This window comes from Carlito syrichta, unplaced genomic scaffold, assembly GCF_000164805.1.
Source record: "Carlito syrichta isolate Samal-C Ts95f unplaced genomic scaffold, Tarsius_syrichta-2.0.1 Scaffold309195, whole genome shotgun sequence".
Classification (NCBI taxonomy): domain Eukaryota; kingdom Metazoa; phylum Chordata; class Mammalia; order Primates; family Tarsiidae; genus Carlito; species Carlito syrichta.
This window is the reverse complement of record NW_007253291.1, coordinates 82370-100200: the sequence shown is the minus strand read 5'-3', so window position 1 is coordinate 100200 and position 17831 is coordinate 82370.

The window sequence follows — 17831 nt, the reverse complement described above, 5'->3', positions numbered from 1 at the left end:
ACGAGGAGCCAGTGAGACACTCTGTGGGTAGCAGTGACAGATAAAAACACAGGACAGGACAGCCAGGTTAAGCTGAATTTAGAGCAACAGCAAATGATTTTCAGCATAAGCATATCCCATACCACATTTGAGATATACTTATGCTCAGAAGGTGGTATTGTTCATCTGAAATTCAAATTTAGCAGGGCACCTTGTATTTGTATGTGCCAAATCTGGGAAACGCTAGCTTCAGGGACAGCTCAACTTGAATGTTATCCTAACGACAACGGCCACTGTTTATTGGTCACCAGCTCAGTGTCACAGAGTAAGTTGAGCGCTCACGTGCAGTATGTCCATGAATTATCAAAACAACTTCACAACCATAATCAAAACCACCCATTAGGATGACGATCACAAATATATATATATATATATATATATATATATATATATAACAGAAAATAGTAAGTGTTGGGAAGGATGTAGAGATATTGGAGCCCTTGAGCCTGACAGGTGGGAGTGTAAAATGGTTCAGCCACTATGGAAAATAGCATGAAGGCCGCTCCAAAAATTAAAAAGAGGCAGGGCGTGGTGGTTCATGCTGGTAACCCCAGCACTTTGAGAGGCAGAAGTGGCCGGGCTCAGTAGCTCAGCCTGTAATCCCAGTGCTTTGGGAAGCCGAGGTGAGTGGATTGCCTGAGCCTGCGGGTTTGAGACCCGCCTGGGCAACTTGGTGAGACCTCGTCTCTACAATAAATAAATAAATAAATCAGCCAGGCGTGGTAGCGCGTGCCTGTAGTTCTGGCTACTCGGAAGGCTGAGGCAGAAGGATCGCCGGAGACCAGCAAGTCAAGGCTGCGGTGGCCGGGAGCGGCCACTGCACTCCAGTCTGGGTGACAGAGTAAGACTTCAACTCAAAAAAAAAAAGAGAGGCAGAAGCAAGAGGATTGCCTGAGCCTAGGGGTTTGAGACCAGCCTGGGCAACTTGGTGAGACCTCATCTCTACAATAAATAAACAAACCAGCCAGATGTGGTAGTGCATGCCTGTGGTTCCAGTCACTTGGAAGGCTGAAATTGAAGGATCACTTGAGCCCAGCAGATTGAGCCTGCGGTGACCGTGAACAGCACGCCACTGCACTCCAGCCTGGGGGCAACCGAGTGAGACTCTGATTCAAAAAATAAAAATACAAAGAGTCTGCATATGATCCAGCCATCTCAATTCTGGATATGTACTCAAAATAATTGAAACCAGGGACTCCAAAAAGATATGCCTACATCCATGTTCACCACAGCATTATTCACAGTGACCAAAAGGCAGAAACAACCCGTGTCCATCAGTGAGTGACTGGATAAACAACATGTGGTCTTTCCTTACAGTGGAATATTATTCAGCCTTAAAAAGGAAGGAGAGGCTGGTTTCGGTGGCTCAACCTGTCATCCCAGCACTTTGGGAGGCCGAGGCAAGTGGATTGCCTGAGCCTGAGGGTTCAAGACCAGCCCGGGCGACTTGGCAAGACCTCGTCTCTACAATAAATCAAAAATTAGCCGGGCATGGTAGTGCGCGCCTGTAGTTCCGGCTACTTGGAAGGCTGAGGTGGAAGGATCGCTGGAGCCCAGCAGGTCAGCGCTGGGGTGGCCATGAGCATGCCACTGCACTCCAACCTGGGCGACAGAATAAGACTCCAACTCAAAAAAAAAAAAAAGGGAAGGAAATTCTGGCACATGCTGGAACATGGACGAACCTAGAGGACGTTACACTAAGTGAACAAGGCAGTCACAAAAAGACAAATATTGTTTGACTTCACTTAGGTGAGATGTCTAGAACAGTAGTAAATGGTAGTTACCAGGGGCTGGGAGGAAGAAATGGGGAGCTATTTACTCGTTAGAGTTTCAGTTTGGCAAGACAAAAAGAGATCTGGAAATGAGTAGTAGTGATGTTTATGTAACAATGTGAATGTACTTAATGCTACTGAACTGTACACTTAAAAACAGTTAAAATGAGCTGGGCTCGGTGGCTCAGCCTGTAATCCCGCGCCTTTGTGAAGCTGAGGTGAGTGGATTGCCTGAGCCCGCGGATTCGAGACCCGCCTGGGCAGCGACACCTCATCTCCACAATAAATCAAAAAATCAGCTGGGCGTGGTAGCGCACGCCTGTAGTTCCAGCTACTTGGAAGGCTGAGGCGGAAGGATCGCCGGAGCCCAGCAGGTCGAGGCTGCGGTGGCCGGGAGCAGCCACTGCACTCCAGTCTGGGCAACAGAGTGAGACTCTAACTCAAAAAAATAAAAAAAAACCAGTTAAAATGTCCAGGCATGATGGCTTGCACCTGGAATCCCAGCTACTTGGGAGACTGAGGCAGGAGGACCACTTGAGCCCAGGAATTGAAGGTTGTAGTGAGCTGTGACCATGCCACTGCACTCTGGCCTGGGTGACAGGGCAAGATCCTGTTTCTATTTTTAAAAGTTAAAATGACTGGGCGTGGTGGCTCAAGCCTGTCATCCCAGCACTTTCAGAGGCCGAGGTGGGAGGATTGTCTAAGCCCATGGGTTTGCAACGAGCCAGGGCAACTTGGTAAGATCTGTCTCAACAACAAATCAAAAAATTAACCAGACATGATGACGCATGACTGTGGCTCCAGCTACTTGGAAGCCTGAGTGGGAAGGATCGCCTAAGCCCAGCAGTCGAGACTGCGGTGGCCGTGAGTGTGCCACTATACTCCGGCCTGAGTAACAGAGTGAGACTCCGACTCAAAAAACAAAAACCAGAAAACTGTAGTGTTATGTTGGAGGCCAGGAGTTCAAGACCAGCCGGGCCAACATGACGAGACCTCATCTCTGCAAAAAATACAAAAAATTATCTGGACTTGGTGGCATACGCCTGTAGTCCCAGCTACTTGGGAGCTGAGACAGGATCACCTGACCCCAGCATGTCAAGGCTGTGGTGAGTCGTGATGGTGCCACTGCATTCCAGCCTGGGCAACAGAGTAAGACCCCAACTCAAAAAATTTGTTGTAGCAGTGGCCAGGCAAGGTGGCTCACGTCTGCAATCCTAACACTTTGGGAGGCTGAGACAAGAGGCTTACTTGAGACCAGGAGTTGGAGACTAGCCTGGACAACACAGTGGGAACCGTTTCTACAAAAAAAAAATTTAAAAATTAGCCAGGCGTGCTGGTATATGCTTGTAGTCCCACCTACTTGGGAGGCTGAGGCAGGAGGATTGCTTGAGTCCAGGAGTTAGAGTCTGCAGTGAGCTATGATTGTCACTGCACTCCCTCCTGGACAACAGAACAAGATTCTGTCTCTTAAAAAAATGAAAATAGAGCTGGGCTCGGTGGCTCAGCCTGTAATCCCAGCACTTTGGGAGGCCGAGGTGAGAGGAATGCTTGAGCTCAGGAGTTCAGGACCAGTCTTGGCAACTTGGTGAGACCTCATTTCTACAATAAATCAAAAAATTAGCTGGGCGAGGTAGTACGCGCCTGTAGTTCCAGCTACTTGGAAGGCTGAGATGGAAGGATGGTCTGAGCCCAGCAGGTTGAAGCTGTGGTGGCTGTGAGCAAGCCCCTGCTCTCCAGTCTGGGCAACAGAGTAAGACTCCAATTCAGAAAAAAAAAGTCAAAATGTTAAGTTTTATTATGTATATGTTACCACAATTTTTTAAATTAAAAAAATTAAATATAACTTTGCAAAATAGGAATCATTAGCTTATTTGACTGTTAAGAAAACTGAGGCCAGGTCAGGCGTGTGAGCTGCACAGAATCACAGACTCATGCTGGGAGAACGTCAACTTTGAATTCACATCTGAGACTCCCCAAGCTCACCTGTTTCCCTCTCCAGACAGTTTGTTCATCCTTTTTGGCAAATATCCCCAGAAATTGTAATAATGGTAGCAGTTGGATTGCTCAGGCATAAAAAGCAACAAAGCACTGACTCATACTGTAGATGAACCTCGAAGGCATTATGCTCGCTGAAAGCAGGCAAGCACAGGCCAGGTGTAGTGGCTCACACCTATAATCCCAGCACTTTGGGAAGCCGAAGCAGGAGGATTACTTGAGGTCAGGAGTTTGAGACCAGCCTGCACACCATAACGAGGCCCCGTCTCTACAAAAAAAGTTAAGAAATTACTGGACGTGGTGGAACGTGCCTGTAGTCCCATCTACTGGGGAGGCTGAGATGGGAGGATTGCTTGAGTCCTAGAGGTCAAGACTGCAGTGAGTTGAGATCGTGCCACTGTGCTCCAGCCTGGCCCACAGAGCCAGACCCTGTCTCAAGACAAAGATGAGAAAGAAGGGGTGAGGGAAGAAAAGGGAAGGGAGGGAGAGGGAGGAGAAGACAAAGAAGAAGACAGCAAACACAAAAAGCAACAGAGTGCATGATTCCATGTCTATGAAATGTCCAACAGGTAAATCCACAAAGACAGAAAGCAGATTAGTGGCTGCCAGGGGTGGGAGGAGAGGGGTGGGGAGTGACCGCTAATGGGACAGTTTCCTTTGAGGGTGATGGAAACGTTTATAATTATGTAGCAGCTGTGTCTGCACAACATTGCATGTTCACTAACAGCACTGAATTGTACACGTTAAAATAGTTAATTTTGTGTTATGTGAACTTTGCCTTTATTTTATTTACTACTAAAAATAACAGCCAAGAGTGGTGGCTCATGTCTATAACCCAGCCATTTGGGAGGTGGAGGCGAGGGCATTGACTGAGCCCACAGGTTCAAGACAAGCCTGGGCAACTTGACAAGACCTCATCTCTACAATAAATCAAGAAAAATTTAGCCGGGTGTGATGGTGCGTGCCTGTAGTCCCAGTTACTTGGAAGGTTGAGGTGGAAGGATTATCTGAGTCCTGCAGGTCAAGACTGCAGTGACTGTGAGCGTGCCACTGCACTCCAGCCTGAGCGACAGAGTAAGACTACAACTCAATTAAAAAAAAGTAGTAATATTATTATTGCAGCAACCATTTGTTGAGCATTTCCTGCTTTGCCACACTATGTGAGTCCTTTGACAGATTTTAATTTATTAAATCTTAACCTCTTATGAGGCAGAGATGGCTATCAACATTTTTGAAGGTGGATATTCCAATTCACAGGATCACCAAGCTGGCAAAAGGCAGACCTACCATCTGCACCCAGTTTCTACATTTAAAAATTATCTTGCCAGGGGCCGGGTGTGATGGCTCACACCTGTAACCCCAGTGCTTTGAAAGGCTGAGGAGATAGGAATGCTTGAGCCCAAGAGTTTGAGATGAGCCTGGACAGCATAGCAAGACCTCATCTCTCCAAAAAATTTTAAAAATTTAGCTGGGCCTGGAGGCATGTGCCAGAAGTCCCAGCTACTCAGGGAGGCTGAGGCTGGAGGACTGCCTGACCTTGGAGGTCGAGGCTACAGTAGCTGAGATTGCGCCACTGCACTCCAGCCTGAGCGACATAGCAAGACCCCAACTCAAAAGCAAACCAGGCATGGTGGTTCATGCCTGTCATCCCAGCACTTTGGGAGGTGGAGGCGAGCGATTGTCTGAGCCCACAGGTTCGAGACCAGCCTAGGCAACTTGGAGAGACCTCATCTCTACAATAAATCATGAAAAATTAGCCAAGCATGATGACACATATCTGTAGTTCCAACTACTTGGAAGGCTGAGGCGAAGGATCACCTGAACCCAGCTGGTGGAGGCTGCAGTGGCTGTGACTGTGCCACAGCCCTCCAGCCTGGGCAACAGAGTAAGACTCTGACTTAAAAAAAAAAAATTATCTTGCCAAGAAGGAGGGAGGATTATACTGTGGGGACTCAGGGACTCTTATTCTTTCCTCGACTCTATCAGTGCTATTTTTGCTGCTTCTCTCTGTTTAGGCTTCTAAGTAAGGTTTCCTATGAAGTCAGGATTTCGTTCCACTCCCCACACCCCACAAAAGACAGCCTGAGTGGAAGTGAGAGCCACAAAAGGAATAAAGAAAGGAGAAAGGCAGAAAACAAGCTTTGAAATCCTCGAATGGTCCCTGTCCAGCCAGCCCAGGTGAGGCACACCTGTCCAGCCATGCTCCGAGGAGAATCTGAGAGTCTGAAAGCTGATGCTGCCTTTCCTTTAGTTGGTGGCAAACCACTAAGTGCCTGTCATGTTATAAATAAAACCGTTTAATTTTTGCCTCACCTGCTGCAGCTAAACGCATCCACAGCATCTGGGCCCACGCATCATTTCCTGCCAAACTCCATTCACAGCCTCATTGCCGAGTCTAGAATCACTTTAAAACCCCTGATGGCTTCTGGGGCCTGAAAATAAACTCCAAACTCCTCCCCTTGACTTCCAGCTCCAGCAGAGCTGATCCCGCCCACCTCCCCATCTTCATCCTTCTGTGCTCCCCCTCCTTTGCCATCCCTGGCACTCCCTCCCCAAGAGACTGTTTTTGTCTCAGTGCTCTAACCTAAACCTTGTCCTTGCCCCAGGGCTTTTGCACATGCTGTTTGCTTCCATCTGATACACTCTTGTCCTAAGCTTATCCTTATTTTCCATATGTCATTTTGTATCGTTTCTTCCAAAATATCTGTCTTGATCCTTCCAAATAAAATCTGTCCCTCATTTTACTTCCTCATAGTTCTGCACCACCCCACTCACTTTATTTTGTGTATGTGAGTTTTGTTTGTTTGTTTTTTGAATTAGGGTCTCACTCTGTTGCCCAGGCTTGAGAGCAGTGCCATCATCACAGCTCACCACAGCCTCAGTCTCCTGGGCTCAAGTGATCCTTTCTGCCTCAGTCTCCCAAGGCATACACCACCACATCTGGCTAAGACCTTGTAAGAGACAAGGTCTCACTATGTTGCCCAGGCTGGTCTCTAAAGCCTGAGCTCAAGCAGTCCTCTCACCTTGGCCTCCCAATGTGTGGGAATTACAGGGGTGCTCAAGCCCCCATGCCAGGCCGCAACTGAATTCGTGATATCTCTTTGCATGTGTCTAGGTAGCAATAATTTTTTTTGGGTGGGGGGGTAGGAGTCTCACTCTGTCGCCCAGACTGGAATGCAGTGGCCGCTCCCGGCCACTGCAACTTCAACCTGCTGGGTTCCGGCGATCCTTCCACCTCAGCCTTCCGCGTAGCCAGAACTACAGGCGCGCGCTACCATGCCCGGCTGATTTTTTTGATTTATTGCAGAGATGAGGTCTCGCCAAGTTGTCCAGGTGGGTCTCGAACCCATGGGTTCAGGCAATCCACTCACCTCAGTCTCCCAAAGGCGCAGGATTACAGGCTGAGCCATCGAGCCCGGCTAGGTAGCAATAATTTTGGAGCAGATGAGATAATGTCCTCATTTGTAGTTGAAAATCTGCAACTACTCTAGTGTTGGGAAAAAATGTAGTTAAAACGTCTTGTCTTTTTAGTCTGTATTTTGGTACTGTGACATCTTGGGGCCTTGCTAACCCTGGAGGGACTGTCCTTCTCAGGACTAACTAATTCCTGGAGGTGGCAGACCACTGACTTTCTTTCTTTCTTTTTTTTTTTTTTGAGTCTCACTCTGTCGCCCTGGAGTGTATTGGCACTCACAGCCACCAGCATCGACCTGCTGAGCTCTGACAATCCTTCTGTCTCCAAGTAGCCGGAACTACAGGCATTCGCTACCACACCCGGCTAATTTTTTATTTATTGTAGAGATGAGGTCTTGCCAATTTTCCTGAACTGGTCTCAAACCTGTGTTGTCTCAGGCAATCTACTCACCTTGGCCTTCCAAAGTGCTGGGAATACAGGCTCAACCACTGAACCCAGCTGCAGGCTTTCAATCATGCCCTTTCATATGCAAACCAGGGAGTCCAGGACCCAGCCCCCACCACCGCCTCCATCAGATTCTCATACTCTAGGCCGCTATCCCCTTGCCATCATCACCCAGAGCCAGGAACCAGACAACCAGGGACAGCCCCCATGCCCCTATGCCCCAGACTCCGCTGAGTTTATTCAGATCAGCCCATCTTAAGCCTGTCTACCTTGCCTCGCCCCATTCATTCCTGCAAAAACCATTACACAGCTCTTGCCAGCCTCTCCCTCGCTCCCTCTCTCTCCTGACCAGCCCTGGTGCTTCCCAGTGACTCTGCGTGGCTGGGATCCCCCCCCCGCCTTGGAAACCATAACAAACGCTTTTTTTCAGTGGCAGTCAGTGTCTCATGATCTGTCAGCCTGTCGTTTAAAATTCCAGGCTGCCCTCATGGGATTGAAGGAGAGCTTGGTGGAAGAGGAGGATGCTAGGAGGGAGAGGAGGATGCGTGTCCCTGAAGTTTGGGGCATGCGGGGGTGTCAAGGTGACATGTGGCTGGAGCTCCCTCACCAGCACAGCAAGCATGCACGGGCGGCAACAGTGTCTGAGAAGCTTTCTGGAAATGAGAACACCCAGAGGGCTGCCTGATGGGGAGACACAGCCCCTAGCATATCACAGAGCTCGGAGCCAGAGGATCACAGCAGGACAACAGGAGATCCACCACATCCCCCATGTGAAAGGGAAGTACAGGAGGATGACAAATGGATGGATCCAGGTGAAACAGACCCCAGTGGCCCCAAAGTCAGGGGCTCCCACTCCAGAGGCCAAGTGGGTTCTTGGCTTCACACAGGAAAGAATTCAAGAGCCAGACAACAAGGTAAAGTGGAAAGCACATTTATTACAAGAAAAGAAGGCCAGGCACAGTGGCTTGCATCTATAATCCCAGCATTTGGGGAGGCCGAGGTGAGAGGATTGCCTGAACCCCTGGGTTCGAGACCAGCCTGGGCAATTGGTGAGTCCTCATCTCTACAATAAATCAAAAAATTAGCTGGGCATAGTGGTGCATGCTATTTGGAAGGCTGAGGTGGAAGAAACGCCTGAGCCCAGCAGATGGAGGCTGTGGTGGCTGTGAGTGTGCCACTGTACTCCAGCCTGGGCAACAAAGTAAAACTCCAGAAAAGAGAGGTCAGGTGCGGTGTTCACACCTGTAATCCCAGCACTTTGGGAGATCGAGGCAGGAGGATTGCTCAAGCCCAGAAGTTGGAGATCAGCCAGGGCAACATAACAAGACCTTGTTTCTACAAAAAAAATTTTTTTTAATTAGCTAGATGTGGTGGTGTGTACCTGTAGTCCCAGCTACTCAGGAGGCTGAAGGATCTTCTGAGCCGGGGAAGTCAAGGCTGCCCTGATCCGTGATCATTGTGATCGTGCCACTGCACTCCAGTCTGAGTGACAGAGTGAGACCCTGACTGAAGAAAAAAAAAGAGGGACAGAAAGAAGATGACTCTATAGACAGAACAGCCCCCGAAGTTTACTGAAATGACAGAGAGCAGGCCACTCTGTAGGCAGAGTCACCTGCACTGGCTGCAGGAAGAATGTCAGCCACACATCAATGGGCTTTTTGTTTGTTTTGAATTGGAGTCTCACTCCTTCACCCAGCCTGGAGTGCAGTGGCACTCTCACAGTCACCCCAGCGTTAACCCACTGGGCTCTAGCCATCCTTCTACCTCAGCCTTCCGGATGTGCGCTACCACGCCTGGCTAACCAGAGCTGGTCTACTCACCTCGGCCTACCAAAGTGCTGGGATGACAGACTGAGCCACTGAGCCCGGCCTCACTGGGGTTTTTATAGCTGTTTCTTGATTGTATGCTAAGGAAGGGGTGGATGATTACGTTTTCCAAAAAGGGGGCACGGAGTTCGAGTTCTCTTAACTGAGGATTCCTCCCTTTTTAAACCATGTAGGGTAACTTCCAGGAATTACCATGGTAACTGTAAACTGTCAAGGGGCTGGTGGCCGTGTCTCTTAGCATGCTAATGTATACAATGAGCATGTAATGAGCAAGAAGGCAGAGATCACTTTCAACATCATCCTGACCTTTGTTGGTCTGACTGGCTTGGGCTGGTCTCACCGCATCCCTCCAGAGAGGAACAGGCCTTGTGACACTTGTTTAGGGAAACTAGCCCTGCTGGATCTGTCCCCTAGATAGCATTACAGTAAATAAGCTCCCACTAACCAGAGTTGGTCATTTTGTTTTGTTTTAACTCAAGGTTTCACCCTGTTGCCCTGGCTGGCATGCAGCTGCATGATTACAGCCACTGCAGCTTCAACTGCCTGGGCTCAGGCAATCCTTCTGCTTCAGCCTCCTGAGTAGCTGGGACTGCTGGCATGCATCCCCTTGCCTGTGATTTTTTTTTTTTTTTTTTTTAGAAACGGGGTCTCGTTAGGTACAGTGGTTCAAGCATGTAATCCCAGGCCAAGGTGAGAGGATTGCCTGAGCCTGCAGGTCCAAGGCCAGCCCGGGCAACATGGTGAGGACATATCTCTACAATGGAAGGAAGGAAGGAAGGGAGGGAAGAAGGGAGGGAGGGAAGGAGGGAAAGAGGGAGGGAGGAAGGGGGTCTCACTATGTTGCCCAGGCTGGTCTCAAATTCCTGGACTCAAGCAATCCTCCCAAGGTGCTGGGATTACAGGAGTAAGCCACTGCACCAGGCCCAGAATTTTTATTTTATTTTATTTTTTAGATTTAGGGGAACAAGAGTATTTTTGTTACAGGGGCATATTTTGTAGTGGTGGGGATTGGGTCTCAGGTGACCCATTGCCCAGCTAGTGAACACTGGACCCAATAGGTAGTTTCTGAACTCTAGCACCCTAACCATCTCACCTCTTATTGGTGCCCCCAGTGTCTATTATTTCCATCTTCATGGTCATTTAGCTCCCACATATAAGTGAGAACATGCGGTGTTTGGTTTTCTGTTTCTGAGTCTGTTCACCTAGGATGAGTATCTGCAGCTCCATCCATGCTGCTGTGAAAGACATGATTTCATTATTTTTTATGGTTGAGTAGTGTACCATATTATATATGTACACATTTTCTTTATCCAATTATTGACGGGTGCTTAGTTGGTTCTATGGTTTTGTTACTGTGACTAGTGCTGCAATTAAAATATGAGTGCTGCCATGCGTGGTTGGCTCACACCTAAAATCCCAGTATTTTGGGAGGCTGAGGAAAGAGGATTGTCTGAGCTCACAGGTTCGAGATCAGCATGGGCAACATGGTAAGACCTCATCTCTACCATAAATCAAAAAATTAGCCGGGCACACACCTGTGGTTCCAGCTACTTGGAAGGTTGAGATGGAAGAATGGCCTGAGCCCAGCAGGTGGAGGCTGCAGTGGCCATGAGCGTGCCACTGCACTCCAGCCTGGGCAACAGAGTGCGACTCTGACTCAAAAAACAAAATTAGCCAGGTGTGGTGGTGCACGCCTGTGGTCCCAGCTATTTGGAAGGCTGAGGTGGAAGGATCGCCTTAACCCAGCAGGTTGAGACTGCGGTGGCTGTGAGTAAGCCACTGTACTCAGCCTGGGCGATAGAGTAAGACTGACTCAAAATAAATAAATAAATTAGCCAGGTGTGGTGGCACACACCTGTGGCCATGATCATGCCACTGCACTCCAGCCTGGGCAATAGAGGTGAGACTCCAACTAAAAAAAAAAAAAATATGAGTGCAGGTATCTTTTATGTATATATATAATATATATATGTGTATATATATATATATATATATTTTAATATATCCCTAGTATTACACTAACCTGGTTATCTCTTTCTCGTGTCAGAGTCAGCTGCAGGTATTCCTGAATATGCGGGCCATCTCACAGCCATTCAGGCCCTTTGCAGATGGCAGGATAGAGGGAGGGTCATAGGCTGCCACAAGTAGGCATGAGGCCACTTCTAACCAGGAAGGACAGTAGGAAACATATGTGGTACCTGACTGGGAGGTTGCTTTGCAGTAAGGAAGAAAAAAAATTAAAAGAGCCCCGGATGCCTAAAGTGGATTTGATGCACATGACTACATCATGACATCTCCAGAGGAGGAGGGGACACAAATACTCCCACAGGACATCTACGTGTGCAAATCACCAAACCTCAGACAGCCGCGTTTCTGTCTGGCTCTAGATGACTGGGCTCCTTTTTCTATTACAGCTTCACATATGCCCTAGTCTGCCTTCCTGTAGATAAGAGTCATGACAATACGCACTCCTAGAGCTGCCCCTGCTTTCTGACAATGCCCAACCCAGAGCGAGTTATCTCTTCCTTTGATCTGGCTCAAAATGACCTGAATAAATCTGAAGCCTACCACAGGTTCTTTCTAACACCGTCTTAACTCGCTCCAGCTGCCATAACAAAATACTCTAGACTAGAGGGCTTAAACAACAGAAACATATGGTTTCACAGCTATGGAGGCTGCAGATCCAAGATCAGAGTGTCAGGAGGTGTGACAGTGTGCCCTCTCCTGGATCTGACTTCTCTCCCTCAGCATAATAATGTTGAGATCCATCGTATTGTTGTTTATGTCCTTGGAGTCTTCCTTCTTATTGCTGAGTAGTATTCCATTCTATGGGCATCTCACATAATTTTACCATCCTCCTATTGATAGACATGCAGACTGTTTAGAGCCTGGGGCTATAATGAATACAGCTGCTATAAACATTCTTGCCCAATTCTTGCTATGGACGTACATTTTCTTTCTTTTTTTTTCCTTTCCTTTTTTTTTGAGTCGGAGTCTCACTCTGTCAACCAGGTTGGAGTGCAGGGGCATGCTCACAGTCACCCCACTGTTGACCTGCTGGGCTCAGGCAATCCTTCTGCCTCAGCCTTCCAAGTAGCCAGAACTACAGGTGCGCGCTACCACTCCTGGTTACTTTTTTCATTTTTATTGTAGAGATGAGGTCTCACCAAGTTGCCCAGGCTGGTCTCGAACCCCTGGGCTCAGGCAATCCTCTTGCCTCAGCCTCCCAAAGTGCTGGGATGACAGGCTTGAGCCACCGCACCTGGGTACATTTTCTTTTAATTTTTTTCTCTTGAGTTGGGGTCTCACTCTATCTCCCAAGCTAAAGTGCAGTGGCATGATCATGGCTCACTACAGCCTCAATCTCCTAGGTTCAAGTGATCCTTTCATCTCAGCCTCCTGTGTAACTGGGACTGTAGGCACTCACCACCACACCCAACTAATTTTTTTAAATTGTATTCTTACTCTATTGCCCAGGCTGGAATGCAGTGGCAGGATTATGGCTCACCGCAGCCTCAACTTTCTGGGTTCAGACAATCCTTCTACCTCAGCCTCCTGAGTTGCTGGGACTATGGGTGTGCACCACCACACCTGGCTGTATATATATTTTTGAGACAAGGTCTCACTATGTTGCCCAGGGTGGTTTTGTATTCCTGGCCTCAAGTGATCCTCCCGTGTTGACCTCCCTAAGTGCTGGCATTGCAAGCGTGAGCCACTGCACACAGCCTACATTTTCATTTCTCCTGGGTAAATACCTAAGAGCAGAATTGTCAGGTCATTGGGTAGGGGTAGGTCTGGAGTTGTAAATAGCTGCCAGACTTTTTCTGGTTTTAGTTTTGTATTTTTTATTTTATATATATATGTTTTTTTTTTTTTTAATTTCAATAGCTTTAGTGAGCCAGAGTTTTTTTTTCTAAAGTGTTTGTGCCATTTCCACCCTCATAGTAAAGTGGGAGCACTCTGGTGTTTCGTCCTTGGATTTTTGTCTTTCAGCTCTGCTTATGGCTGTGTTGGCATCTCATTGCGGGTGAATGCAGCTGCTTTAGTCATGGTTCTCCAAAGAAGCAGAACTCATAGGATATATATAGATGCATCAGAGAAGCCTTAGCATGAGAATTTCCTCAGGCAATTATGGAAGCCGACAAGTCCCACAATGCGCCATCTGTGAGCTGAAGAAGCAAGAAAGCTGGTGGTATGGTTCAGCCTGGGTCTAAAGGCACGAGAGCCAGGAGGTCTGCTGTCCCAGGGAAGGAGAACAGAAATGTCCCAGCTTGAGAGGAGACTGGACCCACCCACCCTCCTTCTGCTTCTCCTTCTATTCAGGCCTCCTCTGATTGGACAATGTCCACTCCACTGGTGAGGATGAGCTTCCTTGCTCAGGCTACTGATTCAAATGCTAATCTCTTCCAGAAACATCCTCAGGGAACATCCAGAAATCATCGTCTTACCAGCTATCTGGGCACCCCTTAGGCCAGTCAAACTGACAATCATGTTAACTATGACACCAGCCTATCTAATAAACTGGTGACATCCACATCTCTGTTCATTTACCAGTGACATACCTCTCTGTAGCTACTAATCCCTGTGAAAGCAGAGATTTTCGTGTATGACTCACTGCTGAATTCCCAGGGCTTAGGACAGTGCCTAGCTCCTGCGGGTGTCCCACAAACACTTGTGGGAATAATGAATCAATGAGTTAATAGTAGTAGAACCCAGAGCTCACTTAACACAGAGCCTGACAGCTGTTACGTATTCAACAAACTTTAATAGAAGGAAAGTGGGGGAGGGAAGAAAGAAGGGAGGAAGAGAGGGAGGGAGGGAAGAAGGAAGAGAGGAAGAGAAAAAGGAAGGGAGTAAAGGAGAGAGGAAGGGAAGAAAGAGGAAGGAAGAGAAAGCCTGCACATCTGTAGCTGGCAGCTTCCTCTGTTTATGCCCGTTCTGAGCATTTTTTCTTTCTGACTTGTGAATTCACTCACTCACTCACTCCCTCTCCTACTTGGGAGATATGTCACTGTAGTAAGAAAAGCATCATTAACAATAACAGCTGTAATAATTAGCCAGTGCACATCAAATACTCTTCACACATTCACTTGCTCATTCTCCATCCTATAGATGTGAAGACTGAGGCAGAGAGGCTTGAGAAGATTGTCTGAGGTCACCCAGCCAGCAAGGAACCAGCCAGGATTCAGAGCATGTGGTTGTGCGGCAGGGCCTGGGCCCTCAGTCACGCCCACCAGCTGCTAAAGAGCTTCCTTCCCTGGGTCCCTGCTCACATGTCGCCCTCATGGACAGAGAGAGACCATGGGTCTATTAATTATAATAATCATAATCCTGATGAAAAATAATCCCTACGTTCATGGATTCATTATTTCTGCAAATATTTACTGGGCACCCACTGGGTGCCAAGCACTGTTGTAGGCCCTGGGAATTCAGCAGTGAGCCAAACACATGAAAATCTCTGCATTCACAGAGCTTGGTGGAGAGAGGTGTGTCTCTGTAAATGAGCAAAACGTCATCCCCTGACATCTCCTATGAGTAGCACTCACCACATCTCTGCTGCACTGCTGATGTCCTACTTACCACTTCCTTTTTCCATGATACTGTAGACACTTCTCACCTGCTCACCTGTTCATTTTCTGCCATCCCTGTGCCAGGAACACTAGTAGCATCAACAAGAGACCTTGTCTTTTTTAATCATTTCCATTTACCCAGAACATAAAGCCATGCCTGGTACATAGTAGGCACACAATAAAGGGGGGGGGCAAATAACAGTGCTAGGCATGGGACCAAGTCCTTGGCAATCCCTCCTGGAACCCTTACAACCACCCCCATAAACCGGTGGGTCTCCCAGGGCTCCAGCTGCAGGGAGCACACGACAAGTCCTTCAGCCAGGAGCCCTCACCTCTGTCAGGAGAGGCTGGTCAGGGGGTCTTCCTGGAGGAGGTAGTGACTCTTCCTGGCTGACCTCCCACCTCTATGGCTGCTCTTCCTCAGCCTCACTGTGGGCCCCTCTCTCCACTTGTCTCTTTCATGTCTGTTCTGCTCCATGACAGGCTAGACTGGAGCTTACAAATCAGCCAGCTCCAACCCACAGACAGGTTTTATTTGGCCCACACAGAAATTTTTTATTTGAATTAGTTTTAACATTTAAAATCTGAGGGATTTTGCTTTTAAAAATATCCAGATTTCTGCCTTCTCTTGGAAATTTGGAACATCTGGCAGTGCTGGGCCCTCTTTCCATATGGCAGGCATTGGCTCAAGCAAAATAGTGGCAACCACGTACTCTGAGTCACCCCCACCAGGGTTCTTGTGAGTCTCAGGCTCTGAACACCTTGGAGCCTGGAATGGTTTAGGAGTGGTACTCAGCTGAGGACCCCCAAATTACCCAAGGGCCACCCTAGAAAAACCACCCATCTTCTTCAAGAGAAACAGATCCAGGGAACAATATCAGCAAAAGGTGAGACAAGTTTCTAACAGATGCCCTGCAATAGGATGGATGCCTTGGGCTTGTCCCATATCAGCTAAAGCAATTCTCCAAAGAGGTTTAACTTCTGGGATCCAAAACACATGTGTGTGCAAGGCAGAGACATGGAGATGAAAAGAAGCCAGAGTGAAGGGGGAGAGGGAAGGAGGGAGGTAGAGAGAGAGAGGAAGGGAAGAAGGGAGAAGGGAAGGGAAGGGGCAGAGAGAGAGAGGAAGGGAAGGAGGGAGAGAGAGAAAGAGAGAAACGGAAAGAGAGACTCAGTCACTTCAAACTTTTCTGGGGGGAAAAGGGAGTGGTGTTTGTGTAGCTGTGTGTGTGTTTATGTGTTCATACAGGAATTCATGCTGAAGGTGGGGAAGTATGAACAAAACACTCGAGCACCCCCAGAAGCTATTATAACCTACTTCTACGTAGTGATAGTGACCTCTTATCTAACACCAACCCAGATTGTTCTCCAGAATTCTGTGTTTCTCAGATTGCAGGCCAAGACCTGTTGGCAAGTCATGAAACAATTTAGGAGGTTGTGACCAGATTTTTATTAATAAAATAGAATTAATGGAAGCTGGGCATGGTGACTCACACCTATAATCTCAGCACTTTGGGAGGTTGAGGTGAGAGGATTGCCTGAGCACAGGGGTTCAAGATCAGGTGGGGCAACTTAGTGAGACCTTGCCTGCACAAACAAAACAAGAAAAATTAACTCGGTGTGGTGGCACACACATGTAGATCCAGCTACTTAGGAGGTGGAGACAGAAGTATTACCTGAACCCAGCAGGTAGCAACTGTGGCGGTTGTAAGCAGCATGCCACAGCACTCCAACCTGGATGGGTGACTGAGACTTCAACTAAAAAAAAACAACAACAACAAAAAAAAGGTGAGTGGATTGCCTGAGCCTGCGGGTTCAAGACCTGCCTGGGCAGGCGAGACCTCATCTCTACAATAAATCAAAAAATTAGCCGGGCATGGTAGCGCGCGCCTGTAATTCCAGCTACTCGGAAGACTGAGGCAGAAGGATCGCCTGAGGCCAGCAGGTCGAGGCTGCAGTGGCTAGGAGCGGTCACTGCACTCCGGTCTGGGCAACAGAGTGAGACTCCAACTCAAAAAAAAAAAAAAGAAAAGAAAATAGACTGAATGGAAAATAGACATTACCCAAAAGCATGGCATGTAGTGGTTAGAAACTTTGTACTAGGCCGGGCTCGGTGGCTCAGCCTGTAATCCCAGCACTTTGGGAGGCCTAGGTGAGTGGATTGCCTGAGCCCGCGGGTTCGAGACCTACCTGGACAACTTGGCGAGACCTCATCTCTACAATAAATCAAAAATCAGCCGGACGTAGTAGTGCTCGCCTGTAGTTCCAGCTACTTGGAAGGCTGAGGTGGAAGGATCGCCAGAGTCCAGCAGGTCAAGGCTGCGATGGCCAGGAGCGGCCATTGCACTCCAGTCTGGGTGACAGAGTGAGACTCTAACTCAAAAAAAAGAAAAAAAAAAAGAAACTTTGTACTCCATGATCTGGTGTGTATACCGGATCACTATATGAAGTGTATTTCTCACTGTGGACTGTGGCCTTATACGTTGGAAATCCATCACTAAAATATCCATATGGGCTGAGTGTGGTGACTCACACCTGTAATCCCTGAGCTTTGGGAGGCTGAGATAGGAGGATTGCTTGAGCCCAGGAATTTGAAATCAGCCTGGGCAACATAGCCAGGCCCCATCTCTATTAAAAATCAAAAAATTAAGCCGGGCTCAGTGGCTCAGCCTGTAATCCTGCGTTTTGGGAGGCTGAGGTGAGTAGATTGCCTGAGCCTGCGAGTTCGAGACCCGCCTGGGCAACTTGGTGAGACCTCATCTCTACAATA